The following is a 5,549-nucleotide window of genomic DNA, read 5'->3' on the forward strand; positions in this document are numbered from 1 at the left end:
TGTGTCTATCAATGTCAACGTGTTTATGTTCAATGTAAATCATGTAATGTGTATCCCAAAATGTATCATGTATGGTAGCGAAATGTATGTCACACCCCAACCAATGGCGGAAACATCGGGATGAGACGAAGTGTGAAGATTGCTAGAGACATCATAACGCTATTTGTGACAATATTTAGAAAATCCAAATTTCATTTCATTTCATAACTTCAAATAGTCAACATTACAAGAAATTCAAATACGACAAGTTTAACAAAACAACATGATAACATAACAAAATTTTGATACAACATTTTAAACCCTAACGTCTATATGTGTATCTAGGCATCAACGCTACTTCATTTCATAGCATCATCGTCCTCAACCTGTAACATGTTTAAAATAAAGTTCAATGCAAAAGCAAAGGCGAGTATACAAGTTTGATACGTACATAGCAAAAGATAAGTTTGAACAATTCCTCATAGCAAGCATGTGATTCAAGATAAACATTTAAACATGGCATGTGTCTAACATATCAAACCAAGAAAACGCAACTTGCTCATGACATAACCAAAGTTTCAGTAGAGGCGGGTCGTTAATCCTATAGCGCTACATATGTCAAGGTTTGGCTCGTACGAAGTTAATGATAAGTTCAACACATAAGAATCACCCAAATTTAAAGTATCAAGCCATCACATATACAAGCATGTTATAGGAATGTTCATGTGTTTAGACAAAAGTTCATGTGTAAGTTTCAATAGGTAAACATGTTACACCCCAAAAGTAGTAAAAGTAAAAAGGGGAAAGTACGAGTATACTCACAAAGTTTGCATATGTTTTCCGATTATCCAATTGTTGACGAGTAGAGATTTAGAGTCCGAATGTATAAGGGTTAAGGTTCAAGTATGTTTAGAGTCGAGATTCGGTGTTTAAAACAACATAAAAATAAGATATGAGAATAACATGGAAAATAATCATTTAGTACATATGATGCTTGTTCTTGACACTAGGAAACTCGAAGGAGTTTAGATGTTTTCATGGAACAAGGTTCCATTAGAATCGTGACAAGTTATCATAGTCTAGGATGATGTAATCTAATACCCCGACATATGAACACTAGTTCATCATCAAAGATTCGATTATTCGAATAATATATTTAGGTTATATAATATATGTCCAATAGTTCAAGCATGAGGTAGAAGATTAAAATCTTCATTTTGGTACCTCTAAATGTCATAGAAGTCATGTAGGAGGTAGGAAGATCAAGTCTTCCATTTAGGCACCTCTATGTGTTCACCACTACACTTGATGTAAAAAAAACAACCAAGGAGGGTCATGAACATACAATAAAGAATAAGAAATATACACACTAACTAAGAGAAATCATCAAATCATGTGAGGATTGTATGTTTGGACAACCCAAGTTGTTCCATAATCACTCATGTATCAAAGACAAAGTTTGACATGACTTGTGGGTTAAAAACCCTAAACAAAACACCAAGTTTATGAGGTTTAATCCTCTGATTTTAAATGTCTCAACCTTGTTTTTAAGCTTAACCAACCATGGGATAAGTTGTAAGCATTAGGACATAGGTATGAGATGTGTTAGACACAAGTTGCATAGGTTTAAACAAGTTTTTGATGAACATAAAAACAAACAGAAAGTTTATGGACTATTTCGGGGCATTTCCAGGTCTGATTTCTCCAAGGAGAAGTCTAGGAATCGAACCCCATGATTATACAAGCAAGTAGGAAAAAGAATCGAGTGAATCGGATAAGAATTGAGTGAGTTATGCTCATTTTCGTGAAGGGGTGTCAATCTACTCGAACCCTTGCTTTCAGCTACGGTTTGGTGGATGTTTTGTGAGTTTTTAGGGTTGCAAAAGTGGTAGGGAGGCTGGTTATAAGTGGTATTTACAGGGGGAAGGATTAGGGTTTCAATGGGTTGGGCTTTGGAAGTGTTTAGAAGGGGTTACACCTTGAAACTAGCCCACAAAACCCAACTATATGTGGCTGAATTTTGCTGAATTGGGCTGCCATATTTCTTTCCTTTTTTTTATTTTTTTAAAACATTATAATGAGTAATTTTGTTAATTAAGTTGTGTAATAATATGCAACAATGTTTCCCCTAACTTGTAACAAGGTGAAATATGAAATAAAACATGATTTAACTAGGTAAAAAGTGTAATGTACAAGTTTTATTTACGAAGCAAGTTCCGTATTTTACAACGATTACGATGAAAGAATGGTTATAAGAACACAAGATTTCCAAAGATAGAATTTCACGTAAGGTTTCTAAATGTAGGATGTTTGAAAACGCAGGGCGTTACAGTCTCCCCTCCTTTAGGAAATTTCGTCCCGAAATTTATTCAAGAGGAAGGCTTGAAAGAGTTTTTGGCATAAAGGTGATCATTAAGAATTGAAACTTGGGAAGTTTGAAAGTTTTGAAAAGTACCAAATTTTGGAGAACGTCAAGGTAGATTTGCAAGGGGAAGTTCTTAAGGATAGTATAAAAAAATCATACTTTCGTAAAACCTGTTTATTGAGAGGAACGAAAAGGTTTGTTACTTTAAATAAAGCAATAGAGGTATACTAAGTATAGTTTCACAAGAATCAAGAATAGGGAGGCTATTTTATAGGTAACGAGGTAAGTTAGGACTCAAATGTTTAAACAAGCTGGATTGCGAACGAGTTTTGTATAAAATAATACGAGTATAGAATGAACGAATGACTCTTAAAGAGTACAAGTATGTGAATAGCATAAGTGTTGGATAGATGAACGTAGTGTGTTAAGGATGAAGTCTCGTCATGAATAATCGGATATAATGCGTTTGTGAGTTGCGTGAAGTTGTATTAGGTCCAAAAGGTCTGCAACACACTGAATTTCTCATGGCACGTTTTACGAAAGTTTGGTAACATGGTGAAAACACTTATATATAGGAAGTACCAGCGGCGTATCCACCATGTTTTAACCACATTACGTCCGTTTCGTTACTTGGGGTCATGTTATGTTCCGTGTCTTACCATACACAGTAGTACACTCTATGGTTCTCATACGCCTATCACTATAATCCCGTGTGCACCCGCGATTATACTGATTGTCGCATGATCCACATAGCTTGTACTAGTTATGTATGAATCAAGGTATACATGAATTTGAAAATAAGAATGTGTACGTAGAAGAATGTCGTATGTAAGCATGTTTATGTTTAAGCATGTATGGGACCCACGTAAGCGAATCCCTCGGATTACGCTCGCGTATAGGTACGAATGTACGAATCATGAGTAAGGATGAAAGTATGAGCATAAGTTTAAGTATGAATACGCATGTATGTATGAGCATAAACATAAAACGTGTAAGTAGTATGTGTATAAGCAGAAGCGTAAAACGTATAAGTAGTATGTGTATGAGTACAAGCATAAAACGTATGAACATAGGTGTAGGTATGAAAAATAAATATTGCGTATATGGTGTACGTTGAGACATTGTAGAGAAAAAAAAGTTAAGTATGTAGATACGAACGATATAAATGATGTTATCGCGAGATATCGACTAAAATGTGTATGATGATGTGCATGTATAGTTGTTTAAACAAAACGTTGAGTTTGTCGAATCAAAATTAGATTGAGCTTGGTTTGAAAGGTAGAATATAGTTTGTATATGCAAAGGAACATAAAGTACTCATTGGTCATGCTTAACGTATTTTGTAATGATTGAAATGCTACTTTTGTTTAAAAAAAAGGAGTTCACGTATGTTGAAAATTGTCGGTCCCCATGAAGTCTTCTAGCCCACGTGTTTTGAAATTTGGATGACGAGTTAAGCGTTGTAGAGAAGGTTTTTTTTTTTTTTTTTTTTTAAATAACGGGTTTGTTTCATTTGCATCAAAACATGAAAATTTTGGACTTTGAAAGTTCTTGTGAAAACGTCGACCCTTAGAAAAGAAAAGAAATTTAGTAAAAGAACTTAGTGATTGTTTAAAAATAATTTTAACAAAGGATTTATTGATGTTGGAAAGAGTATTTGGTAAACGGTCATATAACATCTATGAGGTCTTATAAGTAATTGAGAAAGGTTAGTTTGATTTCGATTAAGAGTGGAAGTCTCTAGTATGATGATATAATGTGAACGTGTTTCAGTTAATAAATCAGATGTGAAGTTCATGGGCAAGAGATTCGTTAGACCGATTAAATTGATAGGTAGCATTTCGTAAGGTTTGGAAATTCGTGTAGTAAAACGGTAAAGACATGATTAAGAATCTCGTGTATATGATTTGAGTGAAAATGGATGGTAGAATAAGAAGTACGTTTGATAAACAATGTATTTTGAAATCGGTATAGGTAGGTATTTTGAATAATGATAAATGATATAGGTATAAAACATGATCGGGTTTGCATAATAAAATATTTTGAAAGATAAGTTTTGGGTAACGGTCACCTGAGTAAGGGAATCACCCCTAACTCGTTGGTGAAGTCGTTTTAAGGGAAGAGGGGTGGAGTCAATCGTCAAGGTAAGGAAGTCACTCCAATCTCGATGATACATCTCCACTAGTTGTTACAAGGAATATGAATTTAAATTATATGAAAATCATGCGTATATAAGTGTATCGAAAAGGTTCGATATGTTGTGCGTGTGAAAAGAGAAATCAAAGGTAAACTCGAGGTTGAAAGATTGCATCGTATAAAATGAACAATAGAAACACATGTTTGACCAAAGTTTGGAGTGTTCCAAAACGGAACTTTGACTAACCAAAGTGGTCGAAAAGTCTTTTGAATTTGAGGAGCATGTTTTGGCCTAATAGGTAAAATACTCTCGCCGACAAGTCGGTTAACGGTATTTACCCTTTCGGTTACTACATGTCCCAAATCAATCGAAATTTCGAGACTTGGCGGGATTTATGAAAAAAATGCCAAGGAGTGGAACTAGTCGACAAGGTGCGGGTTTCACCCCTAACTTGACGATTTCGTATCCTAAGTGTGGTTGGTACTCGTCGGGTCAAAATTTAATTTCGACGTGTTGACGAGGGTCCACTAGAACTTGAAATTTGAGTTTTACCATTAAGATGTGGATTTCACTCCTAGCTTAATCGCGATATCTCGTGTAAAAAAAAGAATAGGTAGATTGAGAGTCGTTCACCAAATTGTGGGTTTCACGCCTATTTTGGTGAATTCGTCTCATTTGTACAATATGAGTGTTGTCGGATTTAGAATAATCGAGTAAAATGCATGAGGGAAGTGTATGTCGAAGGAGGTACACAAACAAGTATAAACACATAAGAAAGCATATCAAGGATGATACTTAAATAATGAAATAAAACAAGTATTAACACATAGAGAAATATGTCAAGAATAACACATAAAGAATCGAACAACGAAACAAGTGTTAACACATAATAAAACAAGCATTAATGCGTAAGAATAACATGTCGAATATTACACATGAGTAACATACATGTTTAAAAGAGCATAAATAAGTAACAAATAAAGTATCATGTAGTAGTCCAAGCAAAGCATACGAATAAGGTTCTAAAACTATAGACTAGGCTAAAGCATTCCTACTTTTCCTAATTCC

This window comes from Helianthus annuus, chromosome 4 (genome assembly GCF_002127325.2).
Source record: "Helianthus annuus cultivar XRQ/B chromosome 4, HanXRQr2.0-SUNRISE, whole genome shotgun sequence".
Lineage (NCBI taxonomy): Eukaryota > Viridiplantae > Streptophyta > Magnoliopsida > Asterales > Asteraceae > Helianthus > Helianthus annuus.